Source organism: Protopterus annectens, chromosome 9.part0 (genome assembly GCF_019279795.1).
Source record: "Protopterus annectens isolate FY-2018-M chromosome 9.part0, PAN1.0, whole genome shotgun sequence".
Classification (NCBI taxonomy): Eukaryota; Metazoa; Chordata; order Ceratodontiformes; family Protopteridae; genus Protopterus; species Protopterus annectens.
The window spans coordinates 553,696,073-553,723,851 of NC_056743.1; positions in this window are offsets into that span (position 1 = coordinate 553,696,073).

The following is a 27,779-nucleotide window of genomic DNA, read 5'->3' on the forward strand; positions in this document are numbered from 1 at the left end:
TGATGAGACATGTGCTAATTGGTTCTCTGATTATATTTTGGTAAGCACTAGTTTAGATATTTTTAAGAACAGCCTGGACACTTACTATGGGAACAATTGGTTTGCTATATTGGCAGAATAGAAAGGCATTAATTCCCATGCTTGAAATATTTGTATGTATGTATGTATCAGCAGTTGAGAAGGGTACAGGAGAGATACAGCTAGAGCATTACTAATGTTGTGAAAAAATGTGGGTAACAACTTTGGTACTTGACAAATGAGGCAAAACCGTAAAACAGTACACATCATGTAATACATGAAGTATTTCCATCAGGCTTTAATGGTCAGTTTATTATCTGATCTCTCTGCATCAAAAACTAGCTCAGCACCATGTGGGATGTAGTGTAGAGTAGAAGTGGACATTTTTGGTATTCGCAGAGATTACCAGGAGACACAATTAAAGACAACTACCAAAACAAACTGGATATGGATAACAGAATGGAATATGTGTTTATAGGTCAACAGATGCAGAGGAGACAGGATATCCAATACCACAAGACTAGTAAAAGAAAGTGGGTGTGGGACATTTCACTGTGGTAGGATACTGAGGTTGGAATCACTGGAAGGGTGGATTGTGTAAGCAATCATGATTTCTTGTGATATGGATGGGAATCCACTCTGTGGCTATCTTCTGCTGTTGCTTCTTAACTGACAGATGGCAGACCTCAAGAACTCCTAAAGAATGGAGTGGGTTCATTTTAATTGCAGAGTGGTAAAAAGTTCCAGACCTTGTGTCCATGGTGAAGGGTACTATGGTGACAGCTCCACCCTTGGTTATTGAGGATGCCAGCTCTACTGTTCCATGTATACATTCATTCCATGTCTGTACGCATCTCAATTTGTGACAGCCAGTTCTAAGGAGGTCAGTGCTCATTGGGGCATTGTGTGTCACCATAGCCCTCAGTCTAAATGCCAGCAAATGGTGACTGATTTCACTGTCATCATGTAACTGGACATCATCACCATTAAGTCTAAAGACAACTTCTAACCCATTATGGGCTATGCAAAAGTAGACTGTCTCTGGATTATGTTTCTGCAAAAATTACTGATTAGTACCCAATGCAGCACACAAATTGGAGAAAAGCTGTGATGTTTGGATAAGGATCCACTCTATAACAGTCTTCAGCAGGTATCAGGTAAACATGGGCTATAATTAACGTCTATATCACGTTACTGAAAATTTACATCACCAAATCACTAAAGGTCGACCTCTAGTGATCGATGTACTAAAGCATCGAATAACGTTTAAAAATAAATAAATAAATAAAAACTAACTAGCGTAGGCAGGGGGGCAAGCACCCATGCAACCCCCAAAATAACAAAAATCAGTCCCGTGGGAGACCACAACCACTCAATTTATTATATTAACATCAGTAAAATGCAGTATAACATTTTCGTCAGCATAAATTATTGACTTCATCAGTTACATAGTGGACTGCACTTAAATATTCCAACTCTGAGACCACACTACATTGAGGTAAATGGAAATTTCCCCCTACGGAGATTTCTGTTTACCTGCACAATGTTTTGCACTTTCGATGTTATGGTGCTGACAATATCAGCTTCAATATTGTCGGCTTTCGACATTGTGAAGTAGACCCTATAATTGCATGGTGGATGTGCACACTGAACAATCAGTGCATACCTTGAAAGTGCATGTGTTGGGCACAGATCCTATACTTTTGCAGCTATGAACTACAGGACATCCCTCTTGTACAAGGTTTAGAGTGTATTCAATAGCACATCTACAGGGGACCCACTATCTTCACACACCATCTGTTAAGGGTTGTTCCCATATAGGAGTCAGGTAGACAGTGAAGATACTATGGCCTTTGACTATGACCCATATCTATGAATCTACATGATACTGCCAAACTCTATAGAGTTTTATACATCAATATGTTACTCACCCTTAACCATTTGAATGTACTGTTCATTTTACACAGAGAACACCACAGTGGACATCTTAGAATGTGCTGCAATAGTAACTTTGTAACATGCAGGACAGGGCTGTACAATACAGTATATGCAGTCAGGTCCTACTTGTGAAACCTTATCTTCTCTGGTGGTGACAGTGTGTTCCACCTCTGATGTAACAATGGAATGAAATGTACATCATGACACTTATCTTGTTGACCCCAATACCCACCTCATTTGTTGGATCTTTCTCTTCCAATCTTCTGTGCCTTAAGACTGGCACACTGGATCTCAACAGTCAAGCCAAAACTCAATGTGCAGTTGTGCCCACTCACTCCATTTAGGTAATGCAAAACAGACTGACAACTGGTCCCATAATGGTTGGCCTACACTCCATCTACCTGTCTTACAAATACCATGAACGTTTTTAATGCATGCACAAGAATGCTATTTATAGATTAGTTAAAACTATCCAGACTGTTTGTATCTCATCTTGTCTACATGCTGAATCTTGTTGGTACACAAAGAAAAAAACACATTTTACTAAAAATGCACAGGTTCTAAGACTGTGCATGATCCACACAGGCATGTACTCACAACATGCAGGCCTCAATACTTCCTCCTAGTGACAGCCTATAAAATAGTGCACTGATGTGGCATTCTTTGACTACCTCCATAGGCATTTTAAATGCAGCTGTGGTCAGTATGTCACATAGGCAGACAAGCAAAGCATACTACATCATTATGTTAACACATTCGCACACTACTAGGAAACATGTCTACTGATGTACCATGACCTGAAATCTGAACAGTGGTGGCTGGTGACAAATCAAAGGGAGGCTGCAGGAAACACCTGAATGGGGTTGGGCCAGCTAGAAAGGGGTGGGATAACATCAGAGGGAAGAGCTATGTTACAATGGGAACAATACTGATCATGCCTACCATTTTACATAAAATAACTTTTCAATCACTATTGCATATCCTCCTGAACAGTCAACCAAATACTAGACTAAATCACATTTCAGAGCTAATAAGGAGTATAGGTTATGCTATAACTGCACAAAACCTAAACATCTCTAAACAGTAAAAAAGTGGTTGGCCTTGACTGCATGAAATGGGTCTATATTATAAGAACAAAAGCGCATATGTGCGACTACATAAAAGTCGACACGTAATGCACGAAACCTGAGAATAGCGAATGGCCACGTAATCAAATTTTCGCTAAAAAAAAAATAACACCACCATAAACAGGTGGGGTGCTCTGCCCCCATACCCCTCTAACTAAATATACCAACTCCAAGATCACACTATGGGGAAGGAAAGGGCAACTCTGTGAAGTTGACAACTATCTCCTTGCCCTATGTCATATTCATCGAATCACTTAAATGCGATTCGATGAATGTGTCGCTGTTTTCGTATTCGCTAAGAAGACTTTTTATGCTTCTAATGCAGACCCCATAAAACTATTATGATTATACATGATGTAGTAGACATATATTGTACTGTATCAGATAATCTGCATTTTGTACAATGTCAAATGAAAAGTAAGGATATTTGGAAATCCCACTGCACTGTCTTATTTTATTATTAATAATTCAAGGTCACTCCAATGTCTAATGTGCCAGTGGTTCTGAGAGACTCTGACACAGGTTTATATGACAGATGATTTTACCAAAACACACATTAATCTTGCAAACCGGAATTACAGCAGTAAACAGCAAGGCCAGTCAACCCATTTCATTCACAAACGCCCCCCCCCACCCCACCCCCGTTATCAAACAAAAATATCTGCTTCGCCTCTGCCAAGTATAAAGTAGAAATAATATTAACAGGTTACATACTTACATTCATTTATTTGAGAGAAACAGTCACAACGTGTCTGTGCCAGCTCTCTTTACATAAATATAAATTTAATTTTATTTTACTTTTGTTTACCAAGGTTTGTCCAACTGTCTTTGGTCAAAAAAAAAATTTTTTTCAGCACGTCAGGGGAGAAAAACTTTAACATATTACAAACATTTTAAAACAGACATTTGGTATATACATGAACAGATATAAAACAACATACATTAAGAATGACTTATACATTTGATAAAAAATAATTTACAGTTCTATTTATGCTACTAATACATGTAACTCCATATGAATTACAGGAGGAGTCAATTTTGGGTACATTGCAAGTAGTGCAATGAACACTTATCTAATATGAAGGAAAGAAACTATATTAATTTCACAAATATAATCATACTTTGATTTAGGAATAGGTTCTGTTCCCACTGTGGTAATGGGAACTTAAAAGACTTAGAGAAATTAAAACGGGTAACTTGCACATCCACGTAAGTAGCATGTTTATGAAACAACATGCAACATTTCCAAGTATAACCCAGAAATGCTTATTACTAACCATTCGTCTATTAATTGGAACATCTTAAAAATCCTTCCATGTTGCTGTACATGAATTCAGTACAACTTTTCTGAATATCATAAATAGCCCTGAAATTCCTAGAAGGAAGAGACTGAAAATAAATAATGTAATTTAGCAATCCAAAAAGAATACAACGCTAATGCAGGACGGAGAAAAAATATGGAAATAATGGCAAAAGTATAAAGCACTGCAATATCTTTAAAAATTCAGAATGCTTTGCAATCATACCAAAAAAAAACAAAAAAAAATAATTAAGATACAAAAACTATACGATAACTTTCAGAATAATGGTGAACACAACCATAAAAAATTCTGGACAGCCATTGAAAAAATCTTGCATTCTCGCCATGAAATCAACCCTAACCTCTCTCCCAATAACTCAACACTCAGAACCAAAATACAGTTCAACTCTTATTTCATAAACATTATATTATCTCTAACTAATGATCCCCCATCATTTAATCATGTTAGCACAGCAGCCACAGAACACAATATCCACTTTCAATTTCAAACCTGTGCCCACATCCTTTATAAAACTTAAAAGGGTATATCTTAAAAGAGCAGGTGAGAACAGTGCTTAACCTCTCTCATTCCTTAATAGGTCAATCCAGGAATCCCCCCATTCCATCACTTTGGTAAAAGGTAACACTTTTTCCATCTGCACAAAAGAGGAACTTCAACATACTTCAACATACATTACTGACTTTAGTCTTATAAGAATTGTAGTCCCCTAGCCAAAACACATATTATCTAGTTACAAAATGAATCAGTGGATTGAGAGTAAGGTAGGAAGAAAAGGTTAGTTTGGAGTAAAGGGGGAAGAGGGCATGAGAGGTATGGGTGGAAGAGTGCAGTTGCATTTCCTGTTCAGGTAGAGGTAGGAATGAAGTTGAGTTTTGAAGATAAGATGGTTGTTACAGGTCCTTAGAGAAGAGGGTAGAGCATTCCATTTTTTTCTAGGGTAAAGGATAGGAGAAGCTGACCAGCTGGGCACTTGGGTTTTTGAACGGTGATCAGGTTTTGGTGAAAGGATCTAAGGGGTATAAGGTTGTAGAATGTTAGATAGAGCAGGGCAGTTAGTGCGTTGGAATAGTAATTTGTGGGCTGTTGTAATTTGGAGAAAGTCAAGTAGGTTAGGGAGTTCAAGCCAGTTTAGAGAATGAAGGGCGGTGCAGTGATGAGAGGAGGATTTGGCATTGGTAGCAAATCTGAAAATTTTGTTATAGCAAACCAAGTTTGGAGGTGAGTGTGGAAGATAAATTAGTGAGCAGAGGAGCGCCGTACATAAGAGAGGGAAGGAGGTAGGTAGAGGCAAGAGTTAAGTCCAGTGGAAGGAGAGAGGAAGTGGTTGTTTCTGTAAAGTAGGCCTAGTTTTATGTGTGTTTTCCTGATGTTTACCTGGATATGAGTGTTAAATTTTAGTTGATTGTCAATTGTGACACCAAGAAGTTTGGCAGAGGGTACAATCTCGATGGAGGAGTTATTGAGACTGGGTATATGGAGGGAGTTATTGTCAAGAGGGGAGGATTTTGAGGGGGACAATAGAAGGATTTTTGTTTTATTGGCATTTAGTGAGAGGTGATTTTGGAGCATCCAGTTTTCAGAGGTTGAGAAGGTATTTTGTGTCAGAGATTGGAGCTCTGTTAGGTTGGTAGCGCAGCAGATCAAAGTGGAGTCATCAGTGTATTGCACAATTTTGGTGTTAGAAATGGCTTTGTGGAAGTCATTAATGAAAATATTAAATAGCAATAGGCCAAGTATGGAACCTTGGGGTACTCCAGTAGGGGTAGGAAGAAAAGAGGAGGTGGCTTGGCCCCATCTCACAGCTTGAGACCTGTTTGAAAGGTAGCTAGAGAACCATGAGAGAGTTGTTTGAGAGAGGTTGAGATTGGAGAGATGGCTTAAAAGGTGGGTATGAGAGATGGTATCAAAGGCTTTGGATAAGTCAAGCAGAACAGAAGATACCATATTACCAGAGTCACGGGCAGAGTTTACAGAATGTAAGAAGGAGAGAAGGGCGGTGTTAGTACTGTGCCCTGGGCGGAAGCCGTGTTGGGTAGGAGAGAGTAGCTGGTGTTTGGTAAGAAATGGCAAGAGCTGCAGGTGGATACATTTTTCAAGAATTTTGGAGACCGGGGAGAAGATGGCTATGGAGCAGAAATTGGAGACATTACAATTTGTGCCACCCTTATGAAGTGGAAGAATAAAAGCAGAATGCCAAAGTTTGGGAACATAGGATTCACTTAGTGATCTATTGATCAGGACGCTGATAGGCAGAGCAATAGCATCAGAGGCTAGTTTTAGGAAGGAGGATGGAATGCTGTCATGGGGCATTGGAGCAAGGCTTAAGTTTATAAAGAAGTATTTTTATTAGATTGGTGGAGATGGGTTTAAGTTCAAAAATAGGGTGTAGAGATGAGGGAGGGGGAGATTGAGCAGGGGGGAGGAGGGTTAATGTTGGTTAAGGTCTTAGTTAGCTCAGCAATAGAAGACGTAAAGAAGGTATTGAATAGCGAGGCAATTTCGGGGTCAGATTTGCTTTTGTCTGGACAGGGGTTGTATTTTGTACCTGGGCTGAGGAGGGAATTAATAGAGTTCCAGAATTGTTTGGGATTTTTAGCATGATTTTCTTGTAGTTTGATGTAGTAAGATTTTTCATCTCTAGGTTTCTGAATTGTTTATATTTAAGTAGTATTTCTGGCTGTTTATGGCGGAGGTAACTTTTCCATGTTTTATCCATTTGTAGCATTATCTTTTTTGTATCTTTGGTGAGCCATGGAGTGGTCTTAGTTTTGACTCTTTTATTTCTGATTGGAGCAAAGGAGTTAAGGACAGTTAAGAATGTAGAATTGAAGTAGTCAACAGCTTTGTCTAATGGTAGTATTTTTAAGGGGTTCCAGTTAGTTAGTTTAAGGGATTTTGAGAAGGTGGTGGGGTTAAAGTTAGACAGGTTAGAATATGAATATATTGGTGAGAGTGTGATGAAGTGGGAGTAACTCAAAGGGTGAAAGCAGGGAGGTGGTCTCCTAATGAGTCAGGAATGACACCGGATTTTATGACTTTGTTAGAATGAGATACTAGGATCCAGTCAAGTATGGAGCCTGGAGGGTTGGTTTTGTTAGGCTTGGTAATGGAGTTTGTAAGTTGAGTGAAGTTGATTGTTATTGTGGGATTAGGGCTGATGATTTTTCCCCAGTCAATATTTACATCTCCTATGATGTAGGTTTCTAGTTTAATATTGGATGAGGTCCAGGATAGTATGTCTTCCAGGGTATTGGTGTTGTTATCAGGGGGAATATAGAGGGAAATAATGCAGATACTTTATGGGTATTTATTTTTAGTAGGCCAATCACAAGTTCAGCATTAGAGAAAGAGGGAATAGGGTTAGGGTAAGGAGAGATGGACAATTGGTTAGAGTAGATTAAAGCTACACCACCACCTCTTCTACCTGGGCGGTCAGATCGGAGAGAGTGAAATCCGGGGGGAAGGAATGCAGAGTTACTTATATGAGGTTTTAGCCAGGTTTCAGAGATAGCTACTGTGTCTGGTAGGTTATGGTTGAGCCAGGCATGGAAGAGGGTTAATGTATTTATTAAGCTTTGGGCATTGATGGTGAAGAGTTTAAGGTTTTTACTTGAGGGTTTGGTGCTGGTGCTGGGTAGGTCTGTTGGGGAGAGGTTTGGTCTGGGATTAGGGTGGATGTCTCTGGCTTGACAATGGTAAGTGGGAAGGTGAATATGTTTGTTAGGTTTGTATTTGGTTAGAGAAGGCTGATAGAGATTTGGTTTGGGTTTGAAGTAATTAGAAGAGTTTGGAAATACTTTTACATTTAGGATAGGGTGGAGGGGAATTAAAGAGGATGAGATATTATGAAAGTGAGATGTAGGGATGTTGTGAGTGGTAGATGGGGGAAGGATTAAATCGAGATCAGTGAAGGAGGTGGTATGGTAAAGAGTAAGTAGAAATAAGGTTAAGGATATAGAGATAATGAATGAGAAGGGAAAGGTGGACATGGTAGTTGAGTTAGATGTGATAGAGAAGGATGAAGAGATATTAGGTGGGTGGGGGGAGTGGTAGTGAGTCAGGTGGGTTGGAGGAAGGGGTGGGGTCAGGGGGGTAATAGGAAGGGGGGAAGGTGGCTAGGGATTGGTTGTGGGATAGGGAAGGATTAGTGGGGAGAGGAATAAATGTTGGAGTACTGGGGATGGGTGGAATTTGGGGGCAGGGTAGGGGAGCGGAGTTTGCCCGCAGGGCGAACGGAGCAGGAATAGCTAAGAGAGGCAAGAAAGGAGCAGAAAAACAATTAGAGACTGGAGGAGGATAGCTACAGCTTGGGTGCAGGTATTCTGTTTACTAGCTAGGGTTTCTTATGGTTATACTGTAAAATTATGTTTGGTAAGTTGCACGTTTTGGAGGAAGAGCATGAAAGTGTGGTGGAAGTATCACTGTTTCAACAGAGAAGGGCAGAGACACGTTCTAGGCAGAGAAAATATATGGAGCAGAAAAGGTTTATATCTGGCCATTTATATCTAGAGTAGGCTGCCACCTAGTGGAGAAAGGAGGGAGGTACACTTTGAAGAGGTTCCTCTAAGATGTAAGGTTTAAGGAAGAATAGATACAGGTAGTGAGGGGACTAAAAGATTAGACTGTAGATCAAGGTTGGGGGGCAGTGCAATGGTCTGCAGTAGGCTACCTACAAGCGCACCAAGGTAGGATGCTGCTCAAGTTTAGATAGGCACTAGTATAACATATATTAGACTAATTACATACACTGAGTATCTTTAGTAATGGGGAGTCAAGATCCCAGTATTTGTAGAGTAGATCAGACAGTTTGTCCACAGATGACTTCTCTTAAAAGGATGGGTTTCCTGTTTAGTAGTAATAAAAGGGGGGAAAACACCCAAGGGAGCAGCTGTAAAAGGAGAGAAAAAAAAAGTTAATTTGTGGTAGGGAAGAATAGGTCGAGGGAAAGTGCAGGAAGAGGTAAGTTCAGAGTAGAGGTGGGTAGTCTTATAGAGTGGAGTTAAATGGAGGAAAGAAGGGAGAAGGGAAAAAAAGAGCAGCAGAGGGAGAGAGAAGTTGAGAGGTAGAGAAAAAATAGAGGCAGAAATACTTGAGCAGTAGTCTTGTAACAAACTTATCACTTCAAATCACATGCACATTAGAAACAATCAGTGCCCATGTAAGTCATCCAAATGGCAAAAAAAACCATTTGTTATGCATTTAATAGTCAAGTTCAGACATAAATAAAGCGCGCTAAGGGTATATTGTAAAGCTATATCTGCAGCTAGTTTAGGTAGTGCGGAAAGCTGTGTTTGCTGGTAAAGGCACTGTACAGCTTTCAGCCACCAAAAACAATGATCGCTAAGAGAGAACTACTGAAAGCCGTATCGGCAGCTGTGAGGCATTTAGCGGCCGTGACTTTGCAGGGAAGAAAAAAATATAAATACTATTTGGCAAGGAATTATAAAAAAAATGGTAAAAAATTACATTCTATATCCCTACATTCCTAGATGGTCGTTATGATCCAATGACCAAAAACTTGTCCACAAACCTAAGAAATCATCTGTGCATTGTCTATACGTGTTACATGTTACTAAGCCCTGGAACTTCTTATTCTCTATCCATCAGGTTAATACCCTCTCTGTCATCCTTCAAAACTATTCTGAGAGACTTCCCAGCCAATAGCTGGCTCATTTCTTCATCAGCACTAAGATAAAGTAGATCCTTAAATGAGAACAAATACCTATAGGTAACTTATATCTCCTTACTCCCCCATCTTCACTTACTTCTTTACTTCTATCAGGTTATCTATCCTGACTTTCCCACTAAATATACCATAAGCTTGTTTTTCTCTCACTTCATATTGCAATTCCTGTTTATAACATACTAGCCTACCTTTAATTTCTCTATAAACTGGCTGAAATGTCGATTAAATCATTGTCATATCATCCATTCTTAAACAATGTTTGCATATTTTGTCTAATTTGGTATCATTATTTAAACTGTATTTGTTCCTTGCATTATTTTTAAAAGACTATAGAATTATTGTTCTTAAAATGTTTTGTAATTGTTTAGTGCTTTTCTCCCTGAGCCTCCGTTGAAAATGGTTGCTTACCCAGTCAGACTTTCCTGGTAATCAGATATCTATATCTGTATCTATATATAACTATAGATATACAAGACCTTTGGCTCAAAGGTCAGTGACAACTTCATCAGCTTGATTGCTTAATAGCAAACAAATCATGTGGCAAACATGTAATTAGGAACATCCATCAGTTATAACTATGAAAATATGAAAGCTTTAACGAAGAAAGGAAGAATGTTTTAAAGACAATTTTTTAAATGAATAACTAATAGTGTAGCGTACCATTGAAGGTAGTTGGTGCTTATTAATAAATGAATGAACACAAAGAAAACGTATATTAAAATTTATTAGAGAATGGGCAATCCATAGAGCACATCCTGACTGGAGAATGAATGTTCTCCAGCAGGCTATTAATAAACATGTAATGCCCACTGAAAAATATGTCCACTGCATATGAAGCCATCATGGCGCTCGGACAGAAAAAAACTACCATCCAGTATTATTTCACCCTCACTAAGCTGCGATTCAGCTGTTTAGTGAGTGTAAAAAAAAAAAAGAAAGAAAAAAAGAAAATTAAAACAAAATGTGTTTGTCTGCTTGTGTGTAAGTGTATGTGTGCATGCGAGTGAAAGCAAGAGTAATCAAGCCATTACTTTACACTCGCTTAGCAGCACTTTTGTTATTTAGCAAGTGTAAAAAAATAAATAAATAAACGAACAGAAAAAAAGTGTGTGCATGCATGTGTATGAGTGCGCTTATGTTTCTGTCTGCATGTGTAAGTGTATGCATGCATGGAAGTAGCAGACACTATATGTATATCTGTGTGTGTGAAAGTAGAAGAGACTGTGAATGTGTGTCAGAGAGAGCGTGAACAGTGAAATCGATCGAGCTGTTATTTTACACTCGCTAAGTAGTGCTTTTGCTGTTCAGTGTATAGAAAAAAAGAAAAGAAACTTAAAATAAAGTGCATGTGTATGTCTGTAAGTGAGACTGTATGCGTGTCTGAAAGCAGCGGGGACTACGTGTGAGAGCGAGAGAGAGAGAATGAAGAGTGAGTGTGACCTCTGCATACCTCTCAACCTCTTACCTCAACATATCTGGATAAACAAAATAAACGGGGTACAATGGCTCAAAATAATATATTTTTACATGATCCTGTTGTAAAATTACAACATTACTTCAAGTTCAACATTAGGATTTGTGTTAGCTTGCATTTTCTGAAGCAGATGTGTGTGTGTGTGCCTGCATGAGAGAGATCAACCACTGGCAATAGAACCAAGTCTCAAAAATAGGAACAGATTTTAATTATGGTTCTTACAAAAGTTGCTTAAATAACAGCATTTATATTAGAATGAGCCTTCTAAATGAAAAGAAATTCCAAATCTCAAATTTAGGTCATCATTTAGAGATATCAATCTCTAATAAATGGCAAACAAATGAAACAAAAAGGAATAAAAAAACAAATAAAGTACCTGAACAGTTTTTTAAAGTAGTATATTTTGGAAGTAAAATGCTCCTCCAATACCATTAACATATACTACAGCAAATTTGAAACAATAGGTGTAGGAACTATTTTATATCAAAAATATATAAAAAATGTATAGTACCTAAAAAAAAAAAAAAAAAAAACTAAAGTAAGTAAAACAGAACAATTTTACAGAAAGACCATTCTCTAAGCACAATAATGCCCTCCAGGGTGTGTGTTAATATGTAATTAATGCCCTTCCAGGGGTGTAGAGGATAACCTTGGGCAAGCCCCAATTATATATTGACACACACCCTGGAGGGCATTTTCATCTTTACCAGAGACTTCACCGGAATAATATTAACAAGTATCCACAGTCATATGTACACTAAAGAACTTGACCTATTATTCACATTTCCTACCAATTAAAGTTAAATGAATTAATTATGTCTCTTGAACCTACACTGTAACTTCCAGTATGAAGAACTAAATTTAAACAATTAAGTGAACTACAATACATATAGTGAATAGATAACCAAAAATTCCCCTCTACATATAAACACATCATGATGCAATCAAAACAAACTATGCCTTCTATTAATAAAAATAGTAAAAGTAGTTAAAATATCCTGAAAAAACAGTCAAATAGTGAATAAATCCATGCTTCACAACTTTTCAGCCCATGATTGCTAAACAGGTTTGACTGAAATTGTTTTGTTTAACCAGGTGGTGTACTGGCAATTAAGTTTAAATTGCCAAAGAAGCTCCTCAAATTTGAGTTTGTTCTCGCAGTCACCGCCCGAGGGGTCAATGGTAATCTTGTTAAGAATGCCAAAAATAAAACCTTTAAAGTTGGAACATAGACAAGAGTGTTTAATTCATAGCAGTAACCTTACTTTTAGTGTTAATATTGCAGTTGTGCTTTTAATTTTTTCCTTAATGCCCTTTCTGTCTTTCCTTTGGGAAAACGATGGGCATGTATTTTAATTTTTAAATGACTTTGGAATTAAGACATTCTTTCAGAACATCAAGGACAGCAGCTAGTAGCAGAATCCTCTAACTGTATTCTCTGTAGACTGGCTAGTTAGTTAAATTACCAACTCTAATATTCTGCAAATCATCAGAAACAATGTGATGAATTCTTCCTATTTTATCAGAAAAAAAGTGCTTACACTGGCATTGTATTGTATAGTGTTTGAATAAATCCATTCTTACTTGGTCCAGTTTGTTCCATTAATATAAGCAGTTGCCATGTTACTTTTCATGGCCTTCCTCCATCAATACCATATAGAACATACAGAAAAAAAAAATATTAAATGATTGCAAGACTGTTCCCAAAGATTATCATTTTCATTAAACGTGTCAGGAGTAGTACAAATCTTCTGTGCAGGCTGTAACCCCCTTTCCTACGTTGTCCCGGATTTAAGTACCACAGCAAGTGCTTCAACTTTTTGATAACTCATATTCCTATAATACTGGCCAAGCTGTTTCTCAGTCCTTGTCCTCTGCAACATTTTTAACTTACGAAAATGGGCAGGCTTCCTATCCACAGATTTCTATCATGTATTAAATGAGACTCCTCTTGATTAGATGGCGTTCCTTAAGAAACAGATTGTAACAAAAGCATTGTCCATTCCTGTAACTCTTGTGATAAACTGAATTGACAAGGAATGGTATATCCCATTTGTTCACTGTAGAACCCCCAATAAAACTCGAAAATTATAGGTCTATATCCATAGTCAAGCTTTTTTGACATTTTTAAGCAAATTCTTATCTTCTGTCAAAAAGAGAATCAGAATGCAGACTTGAAGCTTGGATTTCAAAACAGTTGCAGAGTTAATTCTGTGTGTGTGTGTGTGTGTGTGTGTGTGTGTGTGTGTGTGTGTGTGTGTGTGTGTGTGTGTATATATATATATATATATATATATATATATATATATGAAGCCCTGCTCTGGGATATTTTTTATGCCGTTTGATATGACTGATCATAACATAGAGATCTGATTTCTGTTTAATATAGGTTATGCCCTCAACTGCATTTACTGGGTTGTGATATAATTTAAAAGCAGATATGACAACGTTAATGGGCAAAATGTAAACTCTATGTTTGGGAAGATGTTTTGACAAGTTATATATATATTTAGTCCACTAGGCACAGCTTATCATGTCAAGGGTAACTTGGGAACGTGGTGATGTGGTTTTGAATCTGAAGAAGTTGACACATTTGTGCCAACGAAAAGCGCCTCATTCGATAAGAATAAATTTGTATTTTATTTACAAGTTCCTTGGCTTACAGTTATTAGTCGGATTTTGTGGATTATGACTTGGGAACACTGCCTGATTAAATAGCATGCCCAGTCCCATAATGGGTAAATGGGGATAGACAGAATCAAACCCACTACTACTGAATATGAAATGGTCCTTAAAGTACTGAATGGAAAGCTTCTTTAACGAGCTATCTGCTATTCATCATTTTTTTTATAAAAATCTACATTGAGGTATTCAGGCTCAATTAATATCCAAACCACTCTATAGTTGTTTGTATAGCCAATATCATCTATTCTGTACAAGTCTATGTACAATACAAGTTTAATAAATTGGAACTTTGCTTGACAGAGTCATACATTTTCCCTAATACACAGGCATGGCATTCTCAATGGCCACTTCTCAATACCAATTACTTGAGTGGTAAAGTGCTTGAGATGGTTGACAATGTCCAGTACTTGAAGCAATTCAAAAAAGCAGGTTATAGAGGTGGCAATAAGTCACATCAAGCACTGCACTTTCACTGTTGACTCTAACCTCATTTAACAAATTTCTTTTATTTTTCAATAATATTTCTTTATTGTTTTTCTTTCTTTATTCATTTACAAAACATTTGCCCAAAGGTATACAAGTGATGTTCAAACAGAAATTCTATCAATACAACATATTTACACTATTTACATGAATGCTTCCATACTGTGTCTTAAAAGTAAAAATAAAGGTTGTTTCCTCCAGGGTTAGTATCTTGGAAAAGTGTAGTTTCAATTATTATGTTTTGTATTGTGTACATTGAAGAGGTAGTTCAGGTTCTATGTTTTATGCCAGTGTAATATTGAAAATTTGTTCACATGTTTTCAAGTTGTGGGGCTTTTTGTTTTGTTTGTTTATTTTGTATTTGTGGGCTAAGATGTGTTTTATCGCTATGTTTTAATTAACTATTTACTTCTTGCCTGTAATCTGATTTGAGTTAATTCAGTGCAGTAAGTGGAACTCCATTCCTTAGATAAGCTGGTAACAGCTTCTTGCAGCTAATTTTATGTTTGTGGCTGGTCCTTACACACAACTGAGGTATGTTATAAATGGCATTGGCTGACCAGAATTAACCTGCACGTGGTAGCTCTTTAACTTTGCCTTATTTTACAGTAAATGCAAACCCAACATATTGTATAATAACATTTGTATGCTCTAACTTCTGGCCTCCTGGCAATGCTCATAAGTTCATTTAGAAGCAAATAAGCTTTGCCTGTGGAGAGATTTTCCTAGAGCTGTGAAGGTGAATGAAGGCATATGTCACCTCATTGCTGGTAGAATTTTAATGGCAATGACAACATTTGTTGTCCTTTCAGTGGAGCGGCTCTTCGGTGAATCCAGATTTTAATTTGCAGCTCACCCAGAGCCTAGTTAAGTGAAAAATATGCCTCAACATTTTATTATTAAAAAAGAGAGACAGAGGTAGAAATCAACATGACATAAAGATGATGTTCATAGGTTCATACTAGGCTATCTGCCCTAGGGCATTTATAAGCCTAGCCAGAGTATGTTTGGCTTTCACCACCCATTTTAAATTAATTTTGCTATGCCCTTTTTCGAGGTTAGTATACTGTGCCTCTGTCTAACAGTGACACAGAAGTGATACCCGGGGTAAACCTACAATCTCCCATCCACTCATCAAGATTCCTCTTGAAGAGAGTCAATGAGGGACTCTGCCTAACCTGGACTGGGATTTTATTCCAGAGTGAAGGGAGCCTCTGGGTTATGAATCTGTCCCTCCAGCATGTCCTATTTATTTCAGTGCTGAGGTTCAAGTCTCTCGAGCATGTAGCTCGATGGGATTTGGATTTTTTGAGGTGCAGCATGTCCCTTAATTCCGGGTTGGACATGGCTTTATATGTCAGGCACAGGTCGCCTCTGAGCAGGCGGTATGCCACTGAGTAGAGCTGGAGTTTCTTTAACCAGGCAGCATATGGCATCTGTTTGAGCCCTTTGATCCTCTTGGTGAGGTACTTTTGGGGTCTTTCCAGTTGCTGCAGGTGTTTGGTAAGGTACATCCCAAAAGGAGCATTGTACTCGATTATGGGCCTGATGAGGGATGAGTAAAGAGGCACGATGACCTCCCCTAATCTAGATGTGAATCCCTTCATGATTAGGTGGGCTATATAAAATGTTTTTCTAACCACTTTGGCCACGTGGTTGTCAAATGAGAGATTGCTATCAACTTGGGTCCCCAGGTCCCTAATTACTTCTTCTGCACTTAATGGATTACCACCTATGTGGTAATTTGTGGGCACTTTGTTTTTGCCAAAGGGGATGACTATACACTTTTTGGCATTTAGCTTGAGGCCATGGCTCTGGCACCAGTTGTCTGTTTCTATGAGGCCCTTTTGGAAGATGCTTGTGTCGGCTGGAGAGTCGATTATGGCGCCCAGTTTGTAGTCATCTGCGAACTTGGTCAGCCACAGTCCTTCTGTGTTGGCCTGTACCTCCGAGAAATATATACCGAACAAGAGAGGTCCCAGGACTGAGCCTTGTGGGATGGCACTTATAACTGGTTTGGAGTCTGACATGGCTCCAGCAATTCTAACCATGTGGGTTCTGTCCTTGAGCCAGTTTGCAACCTATTTAGTGACATAGGGGTTTATATTTAAGCTGGTAAGCTTATCTATAATGCCCGAGTGGGGTATTGTATTGAAGGCTTTTGTGAGGTCCAGGTAGGCTGTGTGGACCACCTTCTCTTCGTCAATGGCCTTGGTGACTGTTTCAAAGAAGTCGACCAGGTTTAAGAGGCAGGATCTGCCCTTAACAAAGCCGAACTGGGTAGGATCCAGTGTCTGTAGGTCCCCAATATCTTTATTTATGAGGTCCATGATGATCCTTTCCATAGCTTTGCAGACCAAGCTAGTCAGGCTTATGGGGTGATAGTTTCCAGGGTCCGTTGAGGCACCACCTTTGTGGAGAGGGACCACTGTTGCTGTACGCCACTCTTTGGGTACATATCCTGTAGTAAGGCTGAGATTGAACAGTAGTTTTATGTTTGGGTTTAGCTCTTCTTGGAGTTCATGTAGGACGCAGACTGGGACACTGTCTGGTCCCATTGATGCTGTGTTTTTTGCTTTGGAGAGGGCAGCTCTTACATGAGCATCTGAGATGTCAGGGGGGCAGCACTCTGCTGGGATAGATATTTGCCCTTTTGGTGGGGAGGGAAGTTTGCGCTGAACCTGTCAGCTAGGATGTTGGCAATGTCTGTGGGTTTGGTGTATTTTTTGTCATTTTGGACTAATTCTGAACATATCTGGGAATTCCCACTCAGGTTCCTAACATAACTAAAGAAAGCCTTGTGATTATCCTTAGTGTCCTGTGCAATTTTTCTCTCGAAGCTGGCCTTAGATGATTTTATGAGTGCCCTTAGTTTTTTGCTAATACTGATCAGAGGTGCCTTCCCTTTTTGGGATTTTGCTCTATCATGTAGTAGCTTCCTCCTTCTATTGTATAGTTTGTTTATGGCTGGGGTCCACCAGACAGGACGTCTGCCTTTGGAGGATTGGGTCTTGGTTTTATTTGGGATTGCATGATCCATGCATTCCTGAAGGTGTTCATAGAATGCATTTATAAAGGATTCTGCGGTCTGGGCCATATTTTCCACAGGCCTGGGGGCTTTGAAGGATTCCACCTCAGTTTTGAGGAGTGTGAAATTTGCTTTAGAGAAGTTTTTCACTGTGGTTTTTTGGGCAGGGGGTGGGGTCAGGATGTGAATATCCAGTGAGATCAGTTTATGGTCTGATCTTACCAGTGAGGGATACACTTCTGGTCTGGAGCATAGAGTCCCCATGTTGGTGATGATCAGGTCCAGTATGTTTTCCCCTCTTGTGGGAGTGGCAACAAGTTGTTCCATAGCATTTGAGTTTATGAATTCTAGGAACCTTTGGGCTAGGGTGCTGGAGCTAGAGTAATGCTCCCAGTCTATGTTTGGGTAGTTGAAGTCGCCCAATATAATGGTGCTTGGAGAGACCTTCATATTTTCCAGTGTTCTCAGGAAGGCCAAGTGGGGTTCCTGGGTTTGGGAGGGTGGTCTGTAGCAGGCTATAAACTGGAAGGCAGTTTTACCCACTGTTAGTTACACATGGATAGTCTCTGATGCTTCGTGCTTTGCCACCAACCTGGAAGTTTGGGTATCTTTGATGAATATCGATACTCCCCCTCATTTTGTGGTTCGGTCCAAGTTTTGGGGCCGAAAAGCATGGTATGAGGTATAACCTGGTAGTGCTGGGGTGCTCTTGGGAGCCCTGAACCAGGTTTCTGTTACTGCACAGATATCGATGTTCTCCATGCTAAGGAGAGTTTCAAGTGCGTGCATCTTGAGGTTTAGACTTCTGGCGTTGAGTAGCATTACTCTTAGTTTCTTATCCCATGTGATACCTATGGAGGTGGGTTTGTCTTTTGAGCCTTGCCTAAAAAAGGCACTATGGGGGTAGCAAGAGCCTTTGCCAATATCCAAAAGCCCAGGGGTGACAGGTGCAAGCCGTCCCTAGTGAAGCATTGTGGCTTGTAAAGCATATCATCCCATGCTGACAGGCAATGGATTCCCTTTGAATGACACCAGTACTTAAGCCAATTGTTGAAATTGATCATCTTGTCTTGTCTTGTCTGTGAGGGTACAATTCCAGGGTTGATTTTTTTGGCTCTGTTTGGCATCTTTACTGGTCCTTATTAGAGAAGAGGGATGTTACATTTCTCAAACCTATACCAATCTGGGTAGCCACCATAGTCTGGCAGGAACAACTCCATAACAAGAGAATGTATTTCCACTCACATCATGAGGCTGCAGTACAGGTGAGCTGAAAATGGATGCTCGTGTCTGGGGATTACTCTGCTATCCTTTGTCTGAACTTGATTATTTGAAATCTGTATCAGAGTCTCTGTCGCATATCATCTATTAGTTTCTATAATACTTCTACTGAACTGATTTATCAACATTCATATATTTTGTTTTCTAATATTTGATGTATCTGTATTCAGGCTATATGTTCATTAATCAATTGTATTACTGCTGATTTATGTGTGTTTTGTGGAGCTTTTTACCCCGGACCTTGGAAGAAAAATGGCTTGTTTCCAGTCTGACTTTCCCAGTCAACAAATGTAAAATAAAATAAAATAAAATTGTTAAGCCTTCACAGTATAAAGATTCATTTATCATTCACTGACAGACAATGTTCTAGGAAAGTACAGCAACATATGTTTCCTGGTTGCAGTTTTCCAGTTATTGCAGGCTGGCCACAGATGCACAGGAGGACTCCACTAGTTTCACAGAATGGTTGATTGGCACAGAATAATTACGTGGCTGCTTCTGAACTTTTGGGCAGCTAGTACCAAGAAACATAAGGCACATCTCTGCATTCCATTTTTGAATTCTGCAATAGTTTTCCTCCAGCCAAATGGAGTTTAGTTGGGCATGGAGCAGCCACTGGGGTGGGGGTTGCATGTGGAATGGATATCCTGGCCTGCAATATGCACAGCTGTCAACAACCCAAGACACTGTTGTTCATCATGATGGCCAACCTCATCTCTTGGTCATTCTTAACAGTGGGAATGACAATGGACTGGAGCCAAACCAACATCTGCTGGTAAACATGTTTAGAGTTCTCATTGTGACATGATAGTCTTTGCAGAATACCTATGTGGTCTGGTCAGCTATCTTTCTCAGATTCTGAGAACAAACTCAAATTTCCTAAATGCTAAATATCCAGGGTAACCCACCTTTTCAGGTTTTCATGTCTACGAACATTGGAATTGTAGCAATAAGGATTTGGCATAGTTCAATTCAAATGGTACTTCTCTATCTGATATTTGCCTGGATGTGTTTAACCTTTACTTGGTGTGTTCATTCAAGATGCTTTATATTGTCATAAATCAAGATGATGTAGTAGTAACCTGCTTGTGTGGAATTAGCCATCTCATAACTGACACATTACAGCAGCGTTTGGTTTTCATCAACATTGCACAGTGATGTATTATGGTTAGCGGTTTGTTTCTTGCAAGATTAGACCAATTACTTTGTCATAATATGATCATGTACCCATCATTTATTTCCATAGGGTGGTTTACAGATTGCAGTTACAATTTTATGAGCAGGAAAGGGGGGATAGGAAGTGTTATCTGCCTTGTGGGGGATTAGGAGGTGGCCTTTCCACCTTACAATCCTCTCATTTTCCACAGCCAGCTGGACAAGGCGATGGTGAGGTTGAATGAGCAGTTCTAATGCTGTTCCCCATTAAGATCTACTGTACCAAGTGGCGCTGTAGTTGGATAAGTCAGCCAGAGTTCACTGTTTTGTTGTGCTACCTACATTAGACTGCACAGAAGGTTTGGGTTATAAAGTAAATACAATATGTTGCCAATTATATAAATGCTGTTAGTTCAAAGATGCTTATGTCTGTTCAACAAAATGGTCACAATGGCTATATTACTCTGGTGTTATTTTTGGTTGTGGAGTGGGACAAAGATGTCTTGGCAGCTAGTAGTTAAAACCTAGATTAACTTGACTTGTCATATTAGAAATATATCTAAAGAAAAAAAGACTTCAGAAGCAGAACAAAACACTCGATTCATAAATTACTGGCCTGATCAGTATATTAGCAACAAACCTCTCACCTGTCCAGAATTGTAAAAAATGCCCAGATTTTTGTGTCATAGCTTTGGTCTTTTCCTCATAAAATGTATGGTTTACTGGCAATATAAATAATGACAGGCATCTGAATGTCAGACTTCATATCCTTCAGAAAATGCATGCTAATGTAAAACCTGTTATTCCATCAGCATTTTAAGCTTATAGGAACAATATGTAATATCTATCTCTGATTTTGCTTCTTCGCATAGCCATTTGTTTTGGCTTCGTCCAGAATGTTTGGACTTAAAGGCTGAGATGTATAAGTTAACTTGCCAATAATCCATGACTGTGTATGGTAGTCACAGAATTTATCCACAGCTGGTGTGGTTTAATCAAGAGTGAGAATTAAAGAAATTGCTTACCTTTCTTAAACAATGTCTTAGCAGAATGGCACTTTAGTGTTCTTCCTGCTTCATCATAGGTTCTTTATGAACAGAGTGGTAGGGAGCTGTGCTAGAATGGGGTATACAGGCGTTGATTTGCCTCTCTTTTCTGTGTCTTTATCTTTATTATTTATTTATTTATAATTATTTATTTGATGCATTTATTTATTTGTGAAACTTATCAGCATTACTGGAACCATAAGGAACAGAGAAAACATATGAGGAATGCTGAGTAATCTTTTATTAAAGTCTAGACAGTTGAGAGGTAAGATTAAAAGTAATGCAGTCAGCTGTATTTAAAAAAAAACTGTCCCATTTATTTGTCAAGATTTTTGCAAAATGTCCTAATTTCTTTTCTTATATTTTGGTCAGCTTTTGTTCATAGATTTTTTTTTTATTTAGCATATCCTAACGATTTATAATGAGCACACTGACTGAGGTGTCCAAGTCGTTTGCACATTTTAGAATACTAATTGCATGTTATTGTATTATTAGCATTATGATTTAAAATAACATTTTCCTATCCCACACTTTCAACTTGCTTAATACTACTGCTTAGGGACACTTCTTTTGTTTTATTTTAGCTGATTCTTGTCTCATTTCTGCAACAATTATCTATCTCATTTTACTGCTACTCCATTCTGTATTAATCCCCTCAGTCCTTTCCCACTCCTGTTTTTTCACATTTTAATTATTGATTCTTACTTACTAAGAATGATTTTATTTAAACCATTACATACCAGTTTCTCTCTTCCTTTTTTTCCTCTAGGCTGTTGTCCTGTAATAATCCAGACTTTTCTGTATCACTAGAACTGCTTATTTGAACTGTTTTTTCTCCTAAAATTGGTGCACTTTGATTACTGTAGCACAGACTAGATTCAGATCTGCTGAATTCATTTCTGTTTGTATAACTCAGGGACTAAACCAGGCCATCTTTTTTTAGAGAGGGTTCCCTGCCCTAGTTGTAGGAGTGTGCAGTTAGAACTGATGTGATTGAAGGCTGCTGAAACAGGGCTCAGTTTTGAGCTTTTTTATTGGTTAAATCAGTTTGTTCTCATTGCTACATAAGCAAATCCTAGCCATATGCTGATCTCTGCAAGTGGAATTGTTCACTAAATATTGTACTTTTGAACTGCACTGTTACTATATCACTGTTTATTTGTGCTTTTTTTGTTCTGAAATTGTTGCACTTTGCTGTAGCACAGACTAGATATAGACCTGCTGAACCTAGCTCTGTTTGTATAACTTGAACACTAAACCAGACCATCTTTTGTTGGAGAGGCTCCCCTGCACCCTAGTGGCAGTGGTGTGCAGTTAGAACTTATCTGATTGAAGGCTGCTGAAACAGGGCTCAGTTTTGAGCTTATTTATTGGTTATTGTTTATATCAGTTTGTGCTTGTTTTGTACATAGCACAGCACTTGTGCATCGCCCACTGCCACACAGCGGTGGGCATCGTTCGTGGTTATAAACGCAAACACTTCTGTCTGCAAATTTTCCCTTAGTACTCTGTTGGTGAGTTCTTGTGATTGCCCCTCACTGACAGGTGACACATTCATCGAAGCTCCTGAGCTACCAACACAGATTCTACCCACTAGCCCTTGGTATATTTTTGTCCACTTCTCCTGTCCTCTAATTTACCTGTTCCTTCCAGTCCTCTCCCTATTTTCTGACCACATCAACTTACCTAGCATTATGGACAATTTCCCACAGTTTTGCCAGCCAGACTGGTCAACATGGGCATCCGGAGGCAATGTAGCAATTGCCTCATGTACACTAATAACCCACTTCTTCTACTCCACACAAATTCATTAAGTGAGAGATACATCTGTATCAAGAACCTAAAATCTAGGCTCTCTCACTCACCAGTCAGTCCTTCTGATAGTAAGCAGGTTGTCACCATCCACACCTCACCTCCTGCACCTATGAAACCAACTAAACATAAACCTACGTATGCGGAGGTCCTTACAAGAAGCTTACCTAAACATCAGAGACCTCCAAACACAAACACAAGCACACTTCACATAACACATACTCTGCAGAACATAGTACACAATATATCACATACCAGTCTCTCACCAGTCAAGACCCTAATACCCAACACAAAAACAAACATCTTAGCCATAGGCAACTCTATTGTGAGACACACAGATGTCCCTCTTCCCTGGTTGGATAAGGAAAAGGTCATGGTCAGCTGTCAGGTGCCAGGATCCATCACATCACACACTCTCTCAAGTCACTCAACAACAGGTACTGTTATGACTCTGCCATAGTCCATGTTGGTGTGAACAAGTTGAGACATACCTCACTGGATTATGTAAACAGAGAAATGATTGAGCTCTCAGATTGTGTCTCTGAGGCAGGCATGTCCCTAGCCTTAGGCAGCATTTTACCTTTTGCTACGATGATACCTCAATACAAACAAAAATGACTGACTTCAACAATTGGCTTAGTTTCTGGTGTCATTCAAAGGGAATCCAGTATCTGTCAGCCTGGGATGAAATGGTTGACAGACCTCGATGCTTTGTCATAGATGGTCTTCATCTGCAACCCCTGCAAGTTTGGTTACTGGCTAAGACTCTTGCCATCCTCATAGTGCCTTTTTAGGCTATGTCACAAGAACAAAATTCCTGATGTAAAAATGCCCTCTAAAAACACCCTCAAGGTTATGTTGCTAAATGCTAGGGTCTAAACCAGAAACTGCACTCACTTGAAGCAGTCCTTACCCTGGAAGATACTGACATTTGTGCAGTCACTGAGACCTAGTTTAAGGCTGTGGAGAGCACCCCATGTATACCAAGTACATTTTCTTCAATACATTCAGACCACAAAATGAAGCTGTGTGAACTAAAGGGAGTGGTGTATCAATATTTATTAAACATAAATACACCTCTAAATTGGTTAAACATCATGATTCCCTTGATTTACTTCAGGTGCAATTGACTGTAGGTAAGCCACGTCTTCAGGTCATTGCCAGCAATTGGACCAACTCCATGAATCAGGACATCCACTCAGCCTACTTGGATCTACTTTGAGTCAATTAAGATACAACCAAACACCTTGGTTTTGGGTGACTTTAATTATCTGTCCATAGAATGGTTAAATTATGCATGTTCTAACTCACTTGTCCAAAGGTTCCTGGACTTCGTTAACTCCATTGCCCTGGACCAGCTGGTTAACACCCCCTCTAAGGACTCAAACTTCCTGGAACTGGTGCTCACCAACATCAGAGACTGCTGCAGCACTCCCACTGTGTGGCTTACCCAGGTGAGAACTGACCATAAATCAGTCTCGCTAGAAGTAACTATACCACAAGACCCCCCCCCCCCTTGGCAACTAGAATAAAAAATGCCTCCAAGGCCAATTATGACCTCTTATGTGATTGCATAAATCGATTCATAGACCCTCCCCCTACTGATGGAACAGACACCTATGCGGAGTTATACACCGAAGCTTTATACAACCACCTGTAAGACTGTATTGACTCTGCAGCACCTGATAAGACCAAAGCAAGATCTTCAAGTAAAAACAAACCTGCCTGGTGGACAACTGCCATTAATAGGCTATACAATAGGATAAAGAAATTATTGTCAAAGAGCAGGAAGGAACAGTCACAAAACTGGAAACACTCCCTCCTCAACTTAAACAAGCAAAAAAGACTCATAGTGAAGTCCTTCAAAGCTAACTACAAATATAAATTAGCTTCCCCAACTAAGGGTAACAACAAGGTGTACTTTAGTTACAGCTGTTCCCTCAAAGGTAAGGTCCAGATTTGTGCCGAACTCGTAGTTAATGGTACTACATATATAGAACCTGTGGATATAATAAACCTGCTGGCTGACAGGTTCAGTGAAATCTTCCCCTATCTGCCCAACATATACTCCAAAGCATCCCAAAAATCTGTCCCTGCTTAGTATCTCCAAGAAGCAGTTCTTAAATGCCATCTCAAATGCCAAAAACACAGCCACTGTGTGACCAGACAACATCCCGGGCTGTGTTCTACATGGGTTAAAACAGGAATTAGCATCACCATTGAGCATGCTTTTCAATCACAGCCTAAGCAATGGCTTCTTCCCAATGGAATGGAAAACAACTACTATCATCCCTTTGCACAAAGGGGTGCATCCATGGACCCCAGGAACTACAGACCCATTAGTCTATCCAACTTTGTCTGCAAGCCCATGGAACGAATGATCATGGACCTTATTAACAAAAATATAGGAAATATTCAAATGCTCAAACCATTTTTTGGCTTTCTCAAGGGGAGATTGTGCTTGTTAAACTTGGTGGACTTCTTCAATACAGTCACCAAAGCCATAGATGAGGGCAAATCTGTGCATACAGCCTGCTAAGACTTAGCCAAGGCCTTTCACACAATCCTCCACTCAGGCATAATTGATTATCTCACCTAGCTGGGTACCAACCCATTTATTGTCAGGTGGGTTGCAAACTGTCTCAATGATAGAACTCATGCACTCAAAATAGAGAACTCCACCTCCTCCAGCAGACCCGTAACCAGTGTTGTTCCACAGAGATCGGTTCTGGGACCCCTACTATTCAGAATATACTTCTCTGCAGTACAGGCTAAAACTAAAGGACTGTGCCTGACAAAGATTGATGATGATTGCAAACTGGGAGTGATCACTGGAATACCTAGTGATGTCAACATCCTGCAAGAAGGTCTTACGCAGACTAATCACTTATGCCAAGTCATGGTCCTAAACTTAATGCAAAAAAAAAAAAAGTATCATCATCCCCTTCAGCAAGGGAGATGTTCCTCCAAACTGCCACATCAACAGCAATACTGTATGCACACAGTCTGTGTTGAGAGATCTGGGCACACAGGTTGACAGCAACCTTAACATCAATCACCATGTCTCCCACAGTGGTAAGAAGGGCATTTTATATTGATCATCTCATAAGTAAGGGCATTGCCTCAAGAAAAAAGTAGGTTATAACCCTCATCCACCCTTTCCTCATCAGGCCGCCAATAATAGAATACAATGCTTCCTTTGGTATGTTCCTTTCCAAACACTTGCAGCAACTAGAGAGACTAGAAAGGTTCCTTACGAAGAAAATTCAGGGTCTTCAAGATCTGTCTTATGCAGACAGACTGAAATCATTGTTACTTTACTATGTGTCATACAGACTGCTCGGTTGCAACCTGTGCCTTGCATATAGAGAAGTCTCTGACCCAACTTTGATGGAAACGCTGCACATTCAAAAGTCAAATCGCACATGGGTCACTCGCTCAAAGGACGTAAACCTGATATGTGACATCAATAGAACTTGTCAGAGAGACAGATTTGTGTTACAGAGGTTGCCAGACCTTTGGAACAAGCTTCCTATTCATGTTAAACAAAGCCCTTTGTTGGCCCTATTTAAGCGTAATTTGGACGATTGGATGGGTAACCAAAAATATACCCAAAGGGTTCCACCTGTGTCCCTCTTGGACAGGGGCAATACATGTTGATTTTAGTGGCTGCTTGAAACAGACACCCTAGAGAATACAGGTTAAACTTGGCTAGGCTTGTAAGGGCCCTGGGGCCGTAGCATAGTAACCTCTGATGATTGTATGTGTGAATGCTATTAATGTCGGTTTTATATTCATACAATGTTTTATTGCATCATGGTTATAGTATATCCTTGCTAATTAAATGAATTAGTTTTGCAGCAGTTGGAACTTTTTTCTTCCTGTAGTATATGCAGAAAACTAGATTCAGTCAGATATCCTGGTACACAAAATACAATTATTTCCATTACAAATTTATAATGTGTAAGAAACAGGAGGTTGTGTATTCATGTTCTTGCCCAAACAGATCTCATACATGTTGTTCAGTAATTATAAATGCACCAAATAAATAGTGTGAGGTGAGATAATAATATATAAAGACTGCTCCTTTCATTCAAGAGACTCCATGAGAACGCTGTTTAGCCATACACAACAAACTGGAAAGCAGCACTTTCAAATATCTTGGCATTGGAGCACAGATGAGAGTCATAGCATATGTTAAAAATGTTGGTGAAAATTCCTCAACAACTGGATAATGAGAGAATGCAAAACAGTAAATACCTGTGACACAAAAGAACATAGATATTTTAATTATAATCTACAACGTTTGACAGCCAGTACCTGGTTTGACTATAGAATGTCTTCACCAGTCTGAACAACTAAATCTAGATTACACATATTGGACTAAAACAGTCGGACAGCACCAGAAATAACCTTAGAAATTAGGTGAAATATTAGGCAACAAATATTTAGTTTGAGCTGCTTGAACATTACAGCAATTATCTGTCTACAACATTTTACAAGAGAAAGACTCAAGTTCCATATGGAAGACTAAAAGAAATGAAAGCATTGCTTTAAAGATGGCATGTTTAATTAAAACCAATTTAATGTTTGTCTGGATGTTGGCACAGAGGGCTTAGGAATGTAGTTCTTCTAGTGCAGGTTTGATTCCCTCAAACCTCATTTGCTTGCCGTGTGACACTGAGCAAGTCGTATAGCCAGAAAGTGGGTCACCCGTGAAATCT